Genomic DNA, 20,269 nt, shown 5'->3' on the forward strand with positions numbered 1-20,269 from the left:
CAATGTGCTTAGTTTATGCTGTTTGTCGGCAGGAAATGTCTGTGTGTGAGCTCTTCTTGAAATGGAGGTGGGGGGAGGCCAATGCAGAAACACTGCAGCGAGCAGATAGGAGAAGGTATTCATCAGAAGAATCTGCCATACCCGACCCTAAGCCAGAAAATTTACGGTTGGATTCCGGGGCAACCAAAATTGTATACACCAGGACTGATAGAGTCAGGTTGGAATTATGGGGCTTATTTACTAAGGGTCAGTAGCTGCACTTTTGTCAGATTTTCCAACGTTTTCGGGGAATACACGGCTGTGACAGGTATTTAACAGGGGATTGTGTCAAACGCGATCAGATTTTGGTGCAGCTGCACAATGCACTTTAGATTAACTCCTCTGGAGAGGTAAGTAAATGTACCCCTATATCTGTGAAATGCTGTTTTTTTGTTAATAACAGTGAATTAGAGAATGTGTTATTTTGTTATCTTGAGTATATTTAAGAATCTCGTCTTTGTGGTAATACCCCTTTAAAGACAGGAAATGTTATAAGCGAGGCTTACATTCACAACTACATATAGAAGACAATTATTATGCAGGATTCATCTATCTCTGACCATGTGAACCAACCCCCCACATTAGGGACACAACTATCACCTAGTTTGTTCATTGAAAATAATGGAAGTAGCCCTACATGGCTGCCACCAGTCAATCCTCAGTCTAATCCCTGCTGCCAGTCAGTCCTCAGTCTCATATAATCCCTGCCACCAGTCAGTCCTCAGTCCAATATAATCCTTGCCACCAGTCAGTTCTCAATCTAATATAATCCCTGCCACCAGTAAGTACTCAGTCTAGTCTAATCCCTGCCACATGTCACTCCTCAGTCTAATCCCTGATTAGATTCAGTCCTTAGTCTAATCTAATCCCTGCCACAAATCAGTCCTCAATCTAATATAATCCCTGCCACCAGTCAGTCCTCATTCCAATATAATCCCTGCCACCAGTTAGTCCTCAGTCTAATATAATCCCTGCCACCAGTTAGTCCTCAGTCTAATATAATCCCTGCCACCTGTCAGTCCTCAGTCTAATGTAATCCCTGCCACCATCCTTTCCTCAGTCTAATATAATCCCTGCCACTAGTCAGTCCTCAGTCTTTTGTGAACACTATCATTGGACTATATACACACCCTTAAATGTAATGTATAAACTCTACATTTCTTTCCATGTCAAATGGCTTCTTTTCCTAATTTTAGGGGACAATTGAGAGAGATATGAGGAAGTTCTGTTCAACTAACAATGTTGACGAAATCACAACGGAAGACCTATGGGCTGCCCATAAAATAGCAGTTAGGGGCACATTGATGCAGATTAGAGCCTGACACAAAAAAAGCCAGTGAAAAAGATATAAATAAATGGCTGCAAAAAATTAAGCTTCTGGAGCAATCCCTCCAACAAAAAGCAGTACAGCTGTATATATGGATCAAGTAGCGCTCGTCAATCCCTGAGAGTTGCATTAATGTCACAATTTCATAGGAAGCTGACTAGGATAAAAGCCTCTTACAATAAACTGAGCAGGTTGATGGCCACTATGGTCAAAAGCCAAATCTTCTATTCCATATCTGATATGCTCCAACATGTTTAAATCCTTCTGCGAAAATACTAGCAAATAGAATTCTTCAAGTGCTGCGTGGCCTGATCCATAACAATCAGGTAGGGTTTACAAAGAGCAGACAGGACCCGGAGGGCACAAGGAGGGTCTTAGACCTGGTGTCAGCTATGGAGGTGTCTCAGATGCATTTTGATAGGATCCATTGGGGATAAACCTTTTCCATATTGGCTAAGTATGGGTTCGGGGGTCCTATACCATGGGCGATCCAGGCCTTGTATAGAAAACCTTCAGCAAGGGTCCTGGCAAAATGTCATCTTTAGGACTCTTAACATCAAGAATGGCACACACCAGTGTTATTATATTTGTTATGATTATGGAGCTCTTAATAGAGGGTTTTAAATACATCACAAAATTGGCCTTTTCAATGATGGCATGGTTCTAGCATTGTGAAATTTGTTGGAGTTCCTGAAGTATGCAGTATTAGCTTTGGATAAATTCAGAGGGGTATCTTATTAAAGGGAAATACAGGTAAATCTCTTCTCCTATGGAGTAATATCCACAACAGAATAAAAAGGTGATTTCTACATCCTTCTCTTTTAAGAGTGAAAAGGATAACATTCCCTACCCAGGTATAAATTTGTATTCCCTTCACAAAATGATCCCTATAAATTTTATTCCCTTTTGGGGATGTAAGGAATACTCTTGGCTGGGTAAAATTACTCACCATAAAATGTTGACACTACCTAAAATTCGGTATGCTTTCAGAACCATGATAATACCTGTCCTTGTCAGTATTCGGGATGTGTGAATCCACTGGACCACCGCGGGTGGTGGTGCTAGCCGACACCTGGGACCGGAGTCTAAATGGCACCTGGTCTTCACGAGTGCCCGCCGCAAAGCAGGTTGGACTTGCTGCGGCAGGGTACCACCAGGTCGTTCCACAGTTGCGACTAGCCCGCGTTGACAGCGGAGGTCGAGGTACCTTAATGGAAGACAGTCTCGTGGTCCGGTCCAGGCACAGGGTCAAGGCACGCGGCAGAGATGCTGGGTCAAGTCCAATCCGGGGTCAGCAACGGGGTCCAGGCAGATGGGAACAGGAACACAGCAACACGGAGGAACTCTGGTAACACGGCAACGCAGGACTAAGGAGCAGGAACACATAGGAACGCTGGAATACACAGGAACACCGGAATACACAGGAATGCAGGAATACTTGCTAGGAAGCTTTCTCAAAGGCTGTGAGGCACAAAGATCCGGCAAGGGTCACAGGAAGGGGCAAGAACTTATGGCAGGCCAGCGCCAATTATCGGCGCTGAGCCGCGGGAGCCATGGAGGCCACCATTGGAGCCAGGGGAGGTAAGTCCTGCCGGGATCCTGGGGCACACACAGGGACACGGGTGCGCCCGCGATCCGATACAGGGATCGCGGGAGCACCCGTGACAGTCCTCAAATATATAATTGACAAGTTTCAAAGTCAAATGACGAATTACTTATGGTATGGAATTGGTTTCAAGGTCCTTTAATCTCCTAAGTTTTGGGGTGGGATGGGAGTCCCTAACCTTCCCCTCTATTATAAAGCAATAACTATCCAACAGTGCATGAATCGGTGTTGTGACACTGATGCATCTTTATGGCCCAAAATAGATATCTTGCTGGGGGCACTTCATTATGCACTCTTCAGTGTGGGATAGGGCCCCCCTTCCTCCTCTTTCTACTTCGAGATTGAGCGCGATGGTGGAAGCTTGGAAATATGGACAATCTAATCCCTGCCACAAGTCAGTCCTCAATCTAATATAATCCCTGCCACCAGTCAATCCTCATTCCAATATAATCCGTGCCACCAGTTAGTCCTCAGTCTAATATAATCCCTGCCACCAGTTAGTCCTCACTCTAATATAATCCCTGCCACCTGTCAGTCCTCAGTCTAATGTAATCCCTGCCACCATCCTTTCCTCAGTCTAATATAATCCCTGCCACTAGAAACAGTTCACTCACCAACACGTGAATTTTATTGTAGCCAACAGGAGCAGGTAGAGGGGTGTCGGACATGCCACAAACGACGGACCGTTTCATGCAGGAAGCACTTTCTCAGGTCTGTGACATCATGTGGCGGGCTGGAACCATGCTCTTAAGCGTGTTCCAGCCCGGTAACCATAGATACTGTGAACACAACCTTCACCACATGTTTAAAAACACAGTAACATTGCAAAAACATTACCAGAGCACTACTAAACATCAAGAACACAAACATTATTACATTAATAAAGCATTATTTACAAAAATACGTTCAACTCATTGCGATCGTTTAAACCTATCGGTCCCATAGCTTTCGAACGTATAATCCATTTGGCTTCGTGCCTGAGCAGCTCTTTGTTTCTATCCCCACCGGCTGGATTGACATTAACCCCTTCAATACCTGCAAATCGTAATACATCAGGGCGACCAGAGTGTACACTTCTCACATGTTCAATAAGGCGTGGGGAGCCATGTCCTGTTCTAATGGAGTTGAGATGTTCACGGAAGCAGATATACAAATGGCGGATTATTTTTCCTATATAAAATCTGCAGCACGGGCATGTCACAACGTTTACAACATACTGTGATTTACAGTTTAAGAAGTGTTTTACTGAATGATTAATTTCACCCATGGTTATCATCCTCATGCCAAGATTAAAATTACAATAATTACACTGTCCGCATTTAAAGTTTCCATGTGGAATATGGCGATCGAGCCACGTATTTTCCCTTCAGAGAACCTACTGTGTACCAATTCACTTCTCAATGTTTTACTTCTTCTAAAAGAAATCAGTGGTCTCGTTTCTATTTTGTTCTGTAGTTGTGGGTCTGTGGCCAATAAATGCCATTTCTTTAGAATTGCAGATCTAATAACATTTTCTTGCGAATTGTATGTGAAGGTAAATGTAAATCTCTTATCTTGCATATCTCTATTTCCTCTCGGTACTTTAGTTTTTTGTCTATGTAGCAAATCAGATCTTAGAGCGAGCTTTTTTCAAGACATGTTGAGGATAGCCTCTCACTCTCAGGCGATTTTCAAGATCATCTGCCTGAGCGTGAAAGGTATCATCCTCACTGTTTATTCGTCGTAATCGGAGCATCTGACTATAGGGGATGCCATCTCTTGTGTGTAAAGTGTGAAAACTATTATAGTGTAAAATTGAATTTGTGGCTGTCTGTTTTCTGTATCCCCCCGTGGATAGCCCTTTTTCCCCGATAGTTACTTTGACATCCAGAAATTCTAGGGATTCTTTGCTGAATTTTGTAAGTAAATTTCATATTTTTGTTCAGGTATGTGACAAAATTATTGAATTGAAATTCTGAATTGTCCCATATTAGGAAGACATCGTCCACATATCTAAAGAAAAATTTGATCGAACTAACATATGGCTTATCAGTCGTAAATACGTATTTCTCCTTAAAGACTGCTAAAAAGATATTTGCTAGGGTGCAGGCAACTGGAGTCCCCATAGCAGTTACTACTAACTGCAGGAACCACTTCCCATTAAACTCAAAGGCATTATGAGACAATATGAATGTCAGTGAGTCACAGACGAAGTCAATATACAACTCGCTTTTTTCAGTATTCATTAATACACCTCTTGACTGCTAGTACTGCAGTATTTTGAGGGATGCGAGTGTATAAGCTTTCTACATCAATTGATCCTATATTGTAACTCTCTGACCATTCAATTATCTCAAGGCTTTTCAAGAACGAATTAGTGTCCTTGAGATATGACGGGATATCTTTCAACAATGGACGGAGGAGCCAATCAATATACTCTGTCAAGGAACCGATGCCGGCAACGATCGGGCGGCCAGAAGGATTAATTGAAGACATATGAATTTTTGGGAGGAAGTACCAACTGGGTCATAGAATGCCTGCTGGAGGGAGGGTGGAGAACGGCACTCTACACCATGTGTTTTGGGGATGTAAGTTGTTAAACCTATTTTGGAGAAAAGTATAATGTTCTAAACCGACAATGCTTTAGCTTTTCCCAAAACCTTCATTGGCCTTTTTGGGAATGAGCATAGGCAACATACCCAAGAAATCTAGGAAATTAGCAGGCCACATCTTATTATCACCTAAACTGCTCATAGCAAGAAATTGGAAATCGAAGACCCCTCCAACTATTTGGGCCCTTATGGAATTACTAGCAGATCATTGTTCCTTTGAAAGATTGATAGCCCTTAGAAATGCTTCTCTTCTGATCTTTCATGTTATGTGGGATCCCTCGATAAAAATGCATGCCAATCTCAACCATGGCTTCCCCTGGCTCTCAGCATAATAGGAAGAGGGTCCTTCTCCTCATTCAGATGGTGAACAGAAGTGACAGTTAAAACCAAGTCCTTGCGGCTCAAGACATATGGATGTCCAGCCATAACGGACTCTGTAAGCCCTCAATTCCCATATTAGGTTTCCCTCCTCTTTCGGGAAGGAGGAGGATTACTACTCATGTCCATTATGTTCTTATTGTATGCTAGTTGGTTAAGTGATTGCTTAGCTCTATTTATGCCTAGAGTCATCAGCCAAGATGAGAAGTGAATAAGACTGATCGTGATGTATTTCCAATGTTAGGATAACATGCTGCAAATTATTACAAATATGCTATTACAGATGACGCCTTGTATTATGTAAACAATCTTGTTTGTATGTATATATATATATGTTTAAAAAATGTATGAAAAATGTATTAAAAAAAGAATTCTTAAGAAGCTGTAGGTGGGGCAATGAGCTTACTTGGAAACACTAGGAAAAGTAAATATAAACAACTGGTAGTGAGAGTATGGACTAAAAGATATAGGGCAGTGATGGCGAACCTTTTTCAGACCGAGTGCCCAAACTACAACCAGAATCCACTTATTTACCACGAAGTGCCAGCATGGCATTTTAAGTAGTAACTTGTTGCTACCTGTTCTTCAACATCATTCAATTGTATTGGTCCCCCTGAGGCAACCAATACAGTTGAAAGAAGGAGGACAAATTCAGACCATCATTGTAGCTTCTCTCCAGGAAGAATGGTGGGCCCAGCAGGAGGACCTCAAAGACAATGCAGTTCCGTCAACACCTTCTAACTTTTCCTGCAGTTCCAAACAGCCAATGAAGTGTCAATTTAAAATAGCGCTGAGAGCAGCATCTTTTAAGTTGCTTGGGACTGCAGGAAGATTTGGTGATTTTAATCCTGTTTGGTGAAATTGGGGCAATGGCCTGAGTGCCCACAGAGAGGACCCTGAGTGCCACATCTGGCACCCGTGCCATAGGTTCGCCACCACTGATATAGGGGAACACAAAGGAGACTCAAGTGCAGGTGATAGATAGCTTATTACGGTAAGAGATAGTAGAATGCTCACCTTCTAATGTAGGTTATATAAACATATAATAGGTGATGTCTGAGGGAAGAGCAGCTCAAGGTGGTTGTATCATCACGGGATATAAATATCCATAGGTTAGCCCCTTTTAGCAGTAGAATCCAATGAACAGCAAGCAAGGACAGTCCACTTTAAAAGCGCATTTTCCAGAAATCAAAGCGTTTTTTTTTGTTACAAACGGTATATAAGAGGTATATAAGAGGTATAATCAATAGCACTTCTCAAGAGTCAAACACAACAGATCAACAAAGGTGAATCCTTTCTCTTTCTATAAAGGGGGTCAGTTAAGTCAAATCTCCAGTCACTGGGGATGACTATTCCAAGGAATGGTCATTTGCAATAATTGGCCCTTGTAAAGGTGCCAATGATCACATTTAAAGCAAATGACAAACAAGCTTATCAGTTGATAACTTATTTTAAGTAGCATATCACTTTGGCTTTTTCAATGGGTTTTTGGATTAAGGGTCTTGGCTTTTTCTCCCCTGCGTTTTTTGGCTGCGATTTTTGAGGTGAGTTTTCATTGTGTTTTTCAAAGCGGATGCGTTTTTGAAAACGAATGCGTTTGTGGTCTGCGTTTTGAAACGCATGTGATTACATGCACAATCAGCAGGGAGAAGCATTTTTACAGATCCAAGAGACACAGCTGCATGCAATTAACGTACATCAAGCATTCAGTTTTTAAAATATGCAAATGCAAGCAAACATTTGAAAAACGTATGTGTAAAAACGTATGCGTTTTCAATGCGTTCGAAATTTCAGCAGAAACGCAACAAAAACACCACGTGTGTCACACGTGGCAGTAAATCATGCAATTTCAAATGCGTCATAACAGCTAAGAAGAGGAGATTTCGCCTGATTGCATATCTCCTAATGCGTTTACAAATGCAAATGCCTTGTTTAGAGCTATGTAATCAGGCAAATCTCTGCTCTGATGCATTTGGACATGCATACGTTATTGACACGTGTGAACGCACCTTTAACCCCTTAATGCTCTGCGCTGTAGCTCTATGGCGCAGAGGTATAGGGAATGTATGAAGAGGGCTCACGGGTCACTGAGTCCTCTTCATACAAGGGTGGGGGTTGTTGCATATTGCACCGATCGCGGCTATCAACCATTTCGTTGCTGCCGGCAAAGTCGCCGGCGGCATTCAAAAGACGGTGGCGCGCGGTATCATGGGGGGCGGCGATCGGTTGCCATGGTAGCCTCGGGTCTTTGTTTGACCCGAGGCTATCTGGCATCTGCAGATTCGTTACAATGAGCCAGTGGCTTATTGTAATGAATGAGCTGCAAAAATGCCATATATTGCAATACAGTAGTATTGCAGTATATGGTAGAAACGATCTGACCATCTAGGGTTAATGTACCCTAGATGGTCTAATAAATAGTGGGAAAAAAAGAAAAAAAAAGTTTAAAAAAAAAAAAATTTATAAAATATTAAAAATTCTAATCACCCCCCTTTCGCTAGAACTGATATAAAACATACTAAACAGTAAAAATCACAGACATATTAGGTATCGCCGCGTCCCAAAATGCCCGATCTATCAAAATATAAAAACCGTTACGGCCGAGACGGCAAATGGCTCCCAAATGTCTGAAATGCGACTTTAACACCTTTTTACATCACATAAAAATGGAATAAAAAATGATCAAAATGTCGCACAGACCTCAAAATGGTAGCAATGCAAAGGTCGGCTCATTTTGCAAAAAATGACACCTCACACATCTCCGTGCGCCAAAGTATGAAAAAGATATTAGCTTCAGAAGATGGCAAATTTTTTTTTTCTTTTTTGTACACATTCGTTTAATTTTTGAAAATGTATTAAAACACAATAAAACCTATATAAATTTGGTATCATCGCGATCGCACCAAACCAAAGAATAAAGCTGAGGTGTATTTTGAGTGCACAGTCAAAGTCGTAAAAACTGAGCCCACAAGAACGTGGCGTTTTTTTTTTTCAATTTTTCCAATTTTGGAATTATTTTTAGCTTTGCAGTACATGGCATGTTAAAATAAATAACATTACGGGAAAGTAAAATTTGTTATGCACAAAATAAGCCCTCTCACAGGTCTGTACACGTAAAAATGAAAAAGTTATGGATTTTTGAAGTTGGAGAGCGAGAAATGAGCGAAAAAACCCTGCGTCCTTAAGGGGTTAAACAGCTAATGATGATTAGAATTGACCACTGCCTGCTTTATTGGCCCAGCTAAGGCATGCCACTTTAGCTGTATCTACCAACCCAAACAGTTCCGTTGCTGAAACGGATGAATTGTAAGAAATGAATGCAACTTTTAATTACCAGATTTGGCAAAGAATGTCTTACCGCCTAAAACATATTCTTTAAAAATATTTCCTCATCTAGGCTTATTTTTCTTTTAGCAATCCTAGCAATATATTTATGTGTAAATTACTCAACAATACATACAACAGTTTTAATTACCATTTCTTTAACCTTAAAGGTGTATTCTCCTATAGGCCTTGGCATTTAACCCTGCACTGCCAGACATTTCTGAAAATTTTGTTGCGTAATTGGCAAGAGCAATTTTTACAATTTGGCATTTAAAAATACGAAATTACAGAAAAAGAATTATATTAAACCCCAACAAATCATATATTTTCTGAAAGCAGTCATTTGCACCATTTATAAAATTGGATTAAAGAGTTTATATACATAGGTGCCTTCATGTAGATTTAATTCAAAGTGTAACATTTTATTAAAAAAAAAACATAAAATTTGACTTTGATGGCAAAAAATTTGCTCCAAACTGAAAATATTTACTTTCACATCTCCTAAATGTAATAGATGAACATGTGAAAAGTTCAGAGATATCTCAGTCATATTTTTCACATGAATAAATCATTATAATATCACTAAAACTGAAATTACTAAATATCAGCTTTTCAGCTTGAAATTTTAAGACAGTCACAACCTGAAAAATATAGCAATAAAACAGAACAAAAAGCAAAGGCATCCCTAAAACTTATATATCTTTTGAAAGCAGATAACCAGGCAATTGCATTTGCATTGATTTACAGCCTGTACCAACCTCATGTAACTTTGTGACAAACACAATTATTAAACAAAAAATGAATTGAAAAGGCCATGAAAACATATGTAATTATATAAAAAGAGGTTTATGCACAAATAGGCATTTAAAAATAATAACACAAAGTGAGTATATTTACACTCACCGGCCACTTTATTAGGTACACCTGTCCAACTGCTCGTTAACACTTAATTTCTAATCAGCCAATCACATGGCGGCAACTCAGTGCATTTAGGTATGTAGATATGGTCAAGACAATCTCCTGCAGTTCAAACCGAGCATCAGTATGGGGAAGAAAGGTGATTTGAGTGCCTTTGAACGTGGCATGGTTGTTGGTGCCAGAAGGGCTGGTCTGAGTATTTCAGAAACTGCTGATCTACTGGAATTTTCACGCACAACCATCTCTAGGGTTTACAGAGAATGGTCCGAAAAAGAAAAAACATCCAGTGAGCGGCAGTTCTGTGGGCGGAAATGCCTTGTTGATGCCAGAGGTCAGAGGAGAATGGGCAGACTGGTTCAAGCTGATAGAAAGGCAACAGTGACTCAAATCGCCACACGTTACAACCAAGGTAGGCAGAAGAGCATCTCTGAACGCACAGTACGTCGAACTTTGAGGCAGATGGGCTACAGCGGCAGAAGACCACACCGGGTGCCACTCCTTTCAGCTAAGAACAGGAAACTGAGGCTACAATTTGCACAAGCTCATCTAAATTGGACAGTAGAAGATTGGAAAAACGTTGCCTGGTCTGATGAGTCTCGATTTCTGCTGCGACATTCGGATGGTAGGGTCAGAATTTGGCGTCAACAACATGAAAGCATGGATCCATGAAGTCTGGCAGCCCTAGACCTCCCTGTTGTTTCCTACAAATCAGGGTTGCTCTAGCGATACAGGGATGGTAAGATGCCCAAAGAAAGCGGTTGAGAATACTGGTGAGTTTATTGAAAAAGATTTTTGGGATGGATAGTGGGATAGTCTGAAATAAATAAAGAAATCTAGGGAGAACTGTCATTTTAATACAGCCCACTCTACCCACCCATGAAATTTTTTAGGTGATCCATTTAGCGAGGTCCGTTTTGAGCGATTCCAAAATCGATCCATATTAAGTGAGTAGGTTTGGGCCATGTCTGATGGTATTCGAATCCCCAAATAGGGTATTGCCTCTTTCTTCCAGGTGAATGGATATTGACTACTTAGGGTTTGCATTGTCACTGAGTCAGTTCCAACTCCCATTGCGACACACTTTGAGAGGTTAATTTTGTGGTTGCTAAAAAAGCCAAACATGCTCAGTGATTCCATTACTGCAGGAAGTGAGGATAGGTGATCCGTAAGGTAGAGTAGAACATCATCCGCAAAAACGGAGCATTTGTGCATGGTCCTTCAATTCTCAGTCCCTGTATGGACAGATTATTCTGAATCGCTATTAGCAGGTGTTCAATCACTAATGCATATAGTAGTGGGGATAGCGGGCATCCCTGTCACGTGCCATTATTTATTTAAAGGGTCGGACAGAGAACCATTCACTCTAATTTGAGCTCTAGGGGAATCATATAATGATTTAATACGAGCCATCATCAATGTGCCCAGACCAATCTGCCTCAGTGTCGCCTCAAGGAATCCCCAGTCCACCCTATCGAACGCCTTCTCGGCGTCAAGTGAGAGCGCCAAAAATGGCGCTGAGAATCGTTTTGCATAATGTATCAGAGAGAATGTCTTAAGGGTATTGTCCCTAGCCTCTCTAGAGGGTATAAACCCTACCTGATCAGGGTGGACCAGGGAACCCACGAAGCGAGATAAGCGAGCCGCAATCATTTTAGCGTAGATTTTAGCTTCCGAATTTATTAGCGAAATAGGCCTGTAACTGGGGCACAGCTGGGGGTCCTTTCCCCCCTTTGGGATCACCGTAATATGGGCATGCAAAAATGATGGAGGAAGAGACGTCGTGGAGTCGATAGAATTGAAAACCTTTAGCAGTGCAGGGGATAGTTCAGTCAGTAGGGGTTTATAAATGATAGCTGTGAACCCGTCGGGACCAGGGTTTTTACCTGCAGGCAGAATTTGGCCTCCAGCTGTTCTATTCCCAGTTTAGGAATGGTAGGCAAAGCAGTGTCCCTTATGTGCAACAGAGTAATAGAAAAAAGAAAATAGTCGGCACTCACCGTTCTTCTTTAAAAATACTTTTTCTTTTATTTCATACCATTTAAAAAGTGTTCTGTTTCACAGGGAGAGACATCTGACAGCAGGAAAAAAGTGAGGGTTAGAGGGACGAGTCGTTTCGCGCTAACCTAGCGCTTCATCTTGCAAGAGCCAAGGTGAAGCGCTAGGTTAGCGCGAAACGACTCGTCCCTCTAACCCTCACTTTTTTCCTGCTGTCAGATGTCTCTCCCTGTAAAACAGAACACTTTTTAAATGGTATGAAATAAAAAGAAAAAGTATTTTTAAAGAAGAACGGTGAGTGCCGACTATTTTCTTTTTTCTATTACTCTGTTGCACTATAGATGAAGGACTTTACCTTTTTTGACTAAGTCAGAGCACCTCCCATGTTTTTTCTCCCCAGGAAAAAATTAACTCTCTATAAAATACTATTGTTAACCCTATATGTTAGAGGGTAACACACAAAAAATTGAGGATACGAGCAGTGCCCCTATAACCTTTCTGTCGCCTTCCAGTGACACAGTGTCCCTTATGTATTGCTCGTGTGTCTGCATGGGTCTAGGTGGCGGGAAAGCTGAAGAGGGGGGGGGGGAGGTTGTACAGGGAGTGGTAATATGATGTGAAAGCCTCTGCTATATCCTCAGTTGTATGAACCTTATCCCCCATATGATTTCTGATTGAAGGTATGTATGTGGAGGCCTGCCTATCCCTTAAATCCCTAGCTAAGAGTCTGCCCGGTTTGTTGCCCCATTCATAGAAGGAGCGGGAGCATAGAAGCCTCAGTTTTTGTTGTTTCGCTTCTAAGAGGGAATTGAGCTCATGTCGTACTGAGGTGAGCTGTCTCAGGGTGGACTCTTGTAGGGATTGTTTATGTTGGGCCTCAAGGCGTTGTAAGGTGGTGAAAAGAGATTCGATTTTAAGCCCTGATTCTCTCTTGAGCCTAGACCCATGCATAATGAGTATGCCCCTTAGGTTGGTTTTAAGCATCTCCCATTTTATAGCTTCCGGGTACTATCAGTTAGATGGTCTGAGCAAAACTTCGAGGTGTATTTTTTCAGCTCCTCTATGCATAGGGAATCGTTTAGTAAAGATTCATTTAGTCTCTAATTGAATGTGCGTTTTTTGGTCGGAGACAGAGATAGAGCGCAAAAAATAGGGGCATGGTCTGATAATAGAATAGACCCAATATCCGTCTGTATTGCTGTAGACAAAAGACTATGCTGGAGAAAGATATAATCGATCCTACTATATGAGTTGTGGACTTACGAAAAGAAAGAATAATCACGTGCATCAGGATGCTGAATTCTCCAGGCATCGCACAATTGCAGGGAGTGTAAGCTCTTCCTAAGCCTATTGATACTGCTGTACGGGATGGAAGACCTGCCTGTGGAAGAGTCTAATAAGGGGTTAAGTACCATGTTAAAATCACCACACAAAACCATGGAGCCCCTCACAAATGTACATAAATGATCCAAGGCTTTTATCAAGAAATTAGGTGCATATTGGGTGCATAGACTTTGGCAATTGTGAAGACAGAGCCTTGAATCTCGCATTTCAAAAACACATACCTCACGTCTTGGTCAATTACACTATCAAGTATTTTACATTGGATGTTCTTATGTTTAAAAATGGAAACCCCTTTTGATTTCCCATTAGAGTTAGTGCTATGTAGGCTGGTGGGATAGTACTTATTGTTGATATTTGGTACATGTCCTGTCTTGAAATGGGACTCCTGTATACAGAGTATGTGGGCTCTACATTTGTGAAATGAGTACAATACCTGTGACCTCTTTTCAGGAGAATTGAGGCCTTTCGCATTGAAGGAGACTATATGTAATACAGACATGACCGTGGCGAGTGGATATTATCTCTAGCAGATAATGAGAGGTGCTACTACCGGGGTTTAGGAGTGGGGAGGGGGGAGTAGAAAAACCGATTCTACAATAAGATAGGGGATCGGAGCTACACTAAATAACTAGGTTGCAATTAAGCAAACAAAGAACTGTGATGTCTTATCGCAGTTCCACCTATTGGGGGGTGTTTAGGCAAAACCACGAATGACAAAAACAATTATTCTTGTCCCAGAATTAGAGAGGAGCGATTCGGGCCATGTGAATACCAAATTACAAACAGCAGAATATATCTATTCGGGACTCATATATAGTATTTAAATGTGGAGATCATGGTCCTATCTATAACATTCGTGCCCGCCACCCTACCAACACAGCAGCTTCATAAACAGAGCCATATGGGTCCACAGAACACTGCCTAAGCCGAGGGTAACGGGATCGAGTGAAAAGACAAGAGTACAACATATAAGGTCAGAATATCAGCAAAGCAATTTCAAAAACAGAGTAAAGGCGTCACATACGCAATTCTATGTGAGCTTCTTCCATCAGTCTTCTTGGAGCTGATCCTCAGAGGGGTTTTCTCAATGCCTCTGTCTCTGAGGCCGCGATGTTGCAACGAACGGCGAAGCGTCAACATTCCACTGCTGTTGCCTTTTCCATGGCAGTTGGTTCTCTAGTAGCTGGGCGTTCCAGTCTGGCAGACGTAGATCAGGCAAGTCCAATGCCTGCAAAAATTAATGAAGCTCTTCATGTTGGGCAAGAGTCACCATTTTAGTCCCGAAACGAGCATGAAGTGCAAACGGGAATCCCCATCGATACGGTATATTTCTATCTTGCAGTAGGGATAACAGTGGGCGAAGAGCCGCTCTTTGGTGAAGTGTCCTCCTGGACAAGTCGGGGAAGAGTGTAATCGTAGCACCGTCAAAATCAAAATCGCCTTTCATCCTAGCTTTTTGCAAGATCTGTTCCTTGATGGTGAAACGGTGTATTCTGCAGATAATATCTCTTGGGCGAGATGGGTCAGAACCCATTTCAATAGGCGTATCAACAGGGAGATTTAGTAGAGTATTAAATATTCCCGTTAGTGTCGGGATTATGTCTTGAGATTGTGTGGCCTCAGGCAAGCCCCTGATGCGTATGTTGTTACGCCTATCTCTGTTCTCCAGATCATCCATCTGTAGCATAAGCTGGCGTTGTTGGGAGATAGTTGTTGTCATTTGTTCCCGCATGTCAGTAAGCGAGGAGGAGACTTCAGCCTTAAATGTTTCCAGATCATCCACTCTCTCTTGTAAATCAGAGATCTCAGCTTGCACTTTCTGAAGATCATGGCGCCATGCACCTTTAAGGTCAGCGGCAAGCACATCCATATCCCTTTTAGAGGGGAGGAGGGCCAGTAAGGCCTGTAGCTCAGGGTGACCCTTTAGAGCAGTGGTGGCGAACCTATGGCACGGGTGCCAGAGGCGGCACTCAGAGCCCTTTCTGTGGGCACCCGGGCCATCACCCCAGCGCACCAGACAGGACTCAAAGAATCTTCCTGCAGTTCCAAGCAACTTAAAAGATGCTGCTTTCAGTCATATTTTGATACTTACTTCGCTACTTGGGACTGTAGGAAGAGGGAGAATGAGTAGACAGAGCCGGATTATCTTTATTGGACCTCCTGCTGGACCCGTGATTCTCTCTGTACAGAGGACACTAGAAAGAAGCTAAAATGATGCACATTTTCCATCTTTCTACTGTGTTGTTGTCCTCAGGAGGCCAATGTGATTGAAAGTTGTTGAACCAGGAGCAATAACTTACTGTTTTAATTTTTGGTTGGCACCTCGCGATAAATAAGGGGGGTTTTGGGTTGCAGTTTGAGCACTCGGCCGCTAAAAGGTTCGCCATCACTGCTTTAGAGTATGAGCAGCAACTTCAGGTGGAGGTAGATCAGAGTGGAGGGGAATATCTTCAGTTAAGGCAGTGGTATCTGATGTCACGGAGCTAGTCCCCTGTGTGGAAACATTTGCAGGATTTCGTATGATAGAAGCTGCATCCCTAGATGTATCAGGAGATGGAGTAGTAGGATTGAATAGAGAACTCTTAGATGGAGGGCTACTTCTGGAGGTAGCCTGTGCCCCCTTCCTAGAGGAGTTGGGCAGGGGACTAGTATGTGGAGCATCCTGTGCTCTGTCCCTCACCTTCTGTGGTGGTGCCATGTGCACTGCAGGAGCAGGTGGTCTTTGAGACCCTGTGGAGCCGTCAGGAGGCAGCGAAGCCCGGACTGCTGCAGATGTCTGGGATGACAGCGATCCGTTGTGTGTGGGTGCTGGCTGCTGTGCCCGGTGACCAGGGCAGTCAGCGCGGGACCGGCGTCCTCCGGTACCTCTAGCAGCAGGTGGCAGCAAAGTATCTGCAGGCACAGCCGCGTCTCGTGCCGTGCGCAAGATGGCGGCGCCCGGGGTCTGAGTTGGCGGGAAACGCTGCCAGAGGGGGGTGAGTGCTGCTGCAGGGGCTGAAAGAAGTTATAGATCTGGGTAACCGGAGCTAACCCCTCTCGCTGGCTCACCGACGACCTCCGGTGACCAGATCTCCCCATGTAAGGCTGGAGGTAAGTCCCTTATGCTGGGCCCGGAGCTTTCCTCAGACGCGTACGGCCAGTTGCATGGTTAGCCACGCCCCCGCCAAACATTTTTTGCAGAAAATTGCACAGAGCTTCTCACAGATACAGTCACGGCCATAAGTTTTGAGAATTATACAAATGTTAATTTTTTCAAAGTCTACTGCATCAGGTTTTATAATGGCAATTTGCATATACTCCAGAATGTTATAAAGAGTGTTCAGCTTAACAGCAATTAATTGCAAAGTCAATATTTGCCTAGAAAATGAACTTTTTCCCCAAAAACACATTTCAACTTCATTGCAGGCCTGCTTTAAAAGGAGCAGATAACATCGTTTTAGTGATTGCTCCATTAACACAGGTGTGGGTGTTGATGAGGACAGGGCTGGAGATCAATCTGTCATGATTAAAGGACACCTGTCATCAGGTCTCTGTCACTATTTTTGTCACCTCTACCAGTTAGAGCAGTTCCCAAGGATTCCATCACAGCCTTTATCTAGTTAATTCATACATTAACCCCTACGGGACTCGGCTTCTTTTGGCCTTAAGGACGCGGCCCCATTTTTCAAATCTGGCCTGTGGTTATAGCTTTGGAATGGTATGAGATATCCAGGGGATTTTGAGATTGTTTTCTAGTGACACATTGTACTACAAATTAGTTTAAAAATTTGGATGAAATCTTTTGTGTTTAGTTATGGAAAAAAACAAAATTTGGCAAAAATTTGGAAAAACTCTTTATTTTCAAAATTCTCTACTTTTGATGCAGATAGTCATAGCACCCAAATAAATTCATAGCTTATATTTCCCAAATGTCTGCTTTATGTTGCCATGGTTTTGTAAGATTCCACATATTTTACTAGAATGTTATGAGGCTCAGAATTTAGGTATAATTTTTCACATTTTTTGTAAAATCACCAAAACCCGTATTTAGATGGACCTGCTCAACATCTAATTGACTGTAAGAGGCCTAAATAATAGCGAGACTCATAAATTACCCCATTATGGAAACTACACCCCTCAACGTATGAAAAAACACTTTTAAGAAGTTTGTTAAACCTTTAGGTGTTTTATAGGGGTAAAAACAAAATGGAGGTGCAGTCTGCAAATTGTAATATTTTTTCACAATACACCCATTTTGGGTGGAAAATTAAACATTTACAATGGATTAAATGAAAAAAGGCTCCACAAAGTTTGATACCCCAATTTCTCTCGAGCACACCGATACCCTATATGTGGTGGTATCCTGCTGTATGGGCGCACGGCCGGGCATAGAAGGGAAAGAGGCGCCATCCAGAGCAGATTTGCATTGTCATATTGTACAGGCTATAATTTTTTTCTTTTTTTAATGTGGACCTAAAGTGGCTTATTTCTTTTGCCACATGAGATGCACTTTTCTGGTACGTTATTTTGTGGGCATCTATAGCTAATTGGTGAGATTTTATTAACACTTTGTTGGAGGAGGAAATGAAAATCATAAATTTTTAGAAACTTTTTTTGGTTTTGTTTTTTGGCCGTTTACCATACCGTAAAAATAGTATATTATTTTTATTCTATGGGTCGCCATGATTATGAAAAGACCTCATTTTTGTTGATTTTTAATTTTTCCCCATTTTTAATGAGTAAAAAGTAATTTGGCAAAAATGTTGTTAATTTTAGCATCACCGTCTTTCATATGCGTAACTTTTTTATTTTTCGCCTCACAAATCTGTTTAAGGGCTTATATTTTGCGAGAAGGATTGTTCTTTTTAGTGGTCTTATTTTAGAGTGCATAACATTTTATAAATCACTTTTTAGAGCATTTTTTATAGGGTATTAATTAAAAATTATCTTTTTTTGGGCTTTTTTGGGTTTATTTTTTTTTACGGGGTTCACTTTACGGATCTAATAATGGTTCTGTTTTATCATGCAGATTGTTACGGAGGCAAGGATACCAAATATGTTGGGGTTTTGTGTATTTTAATCAATTGTACTGAATAAAAACTAATTTGGAGAAAATCTTGATCATTTTAGCATCACCATCTTTTCATATGCATAACTTTTTTATTTTTCGGCTGACAAATCTTATTTTTTGCGAGAACAGTTGTTCTTTTTAGTGGGATTATTTTAGAGTGCATAACATTTTTTAAATCACGCATTTACCGTGCGTGTCCATTAACGATTCTGTTTTATTATACAGATTATTACGGACGCGGAAATACCAAATATGCAGGGTTTTTTTTTGTTTTTTTATACTTTATTAAGTGTTTTTATGGGAAAGTGAAATTTTAGGGGCTTATATTTTTATGTATTTATTTTTTATTTATTATAATGTGTAGTGTTTAGTGTTTTTACATGTTTTTACTTATACTTACTTGAACTTGAACCAGTGATGCTCTGATCGCTGGTTCAAGCTCAATACACTGCTCTACAATACTATTTTATTGTAGAGCTGTGTAAACTGTCTGAGCATGCAGGCACATGCTCAGACAGTTTACAGTCAGATCCGGAAGGGGTCTGACTGCTAGGGAGAGCGGGCAGCTCCAGGGCACATGGCAGTCCTCAGAGCTGCCCAGAAGAGGATTGGATCCCCCGGTAAGCAGCGCGGGGGATCCAATCCATAGCGGAAACACCCTTACATGTCGCGGTCATGCCTGACCGTGGCGTGTAAGGGGTTAACACCCGCAATCGGAGTCGACCCCAATCGCGGGTGTTAGCGCAGGCTGTCAGCTGTGATAGACAGCTGACAGACGCTATTTCTGGTGCCGGCTCCGTTCGTGAGCCGGTGCCAGAAGCAGGACGTTATAGCACGTCCCCGTGCGCTTAGCATTTAGCCGCGGGGATATACTATAAAGTCCTGGTGCGCCTAGGGCAGTGATGGCAAACCTTTTAGAGACTGAGTGCCCAAACTACAACCAAGACCCACTTATTTATCTCAAAGTACCAATACAGAAATTGAATTTGTGATTTATACTCCCTGCTCTGTCACAGCTCACATTCAGAGCACCATGAGGACACCAATAATGCAGAAAATAGAAGAAATTTGGATGATCATTGTAGCTTCCCTCCAGGGTCCCATAAACAGGAAGAATTGTCAGGGCTGAAGCAGGAGCTACAATAATAATCCAGATCTGTCCGCACCTTCCCACTCCTCCAGTAGTCCCAGGTAGCGCTGTCACTTTAACCGGTTAAGGACCGGGCCATTTCCCGTTTTTTCATTTCCATTTTTCACTCCCCACCTTCAAAAATCTATAACTTTTTTATTTTTACACGTAAAAAGCTATGTGATGGCTCGTTTTTTGCATAACAAATTGCACTTCATAGTGATCACATTGAATATTCGATGCCATGTACTTGGAAGCGGGAAAAAAATTCCAAATGCAGTGAAAAACGCATTTGTGTCATATTCTTGTGGGCTTGGATATTACGGCTTTCACTTCATGCCACAAATGACGCGTCTAATTTATTCTTTGGGTCAGTACGATTACAGGGATACCAAATTTGTATAGGTTTTATAGTGTCTTCATACATTTACAAAAATTAAAACCTCATGAACAAAATTTTTTTTTTTATTTTGCCGTCTTCTTGTGTTTATAACTTTTCCATACTTTGTTGTATGGAGTTGAGGGTGGGTTCATCTTTTGCGACTTTTGATGATGTTTTCAATGATAT

The sequence above is a fragment of the Engystomops pustulosus genome, chromosome 5, assembly GCF_040894005.1.
Source record: "Engystomops pustulosus chromosome 5, aEngPut4.maternal, whole genome shotgun sequence".
In the NCBI taxonomy this organism is placed as follows: domain Eukaryota; kingdom Metazoa; phylum Chordata; class Amphibia; order Anura; family Leptodactylidae; genus Engystomops; species Engystomops pustulosus.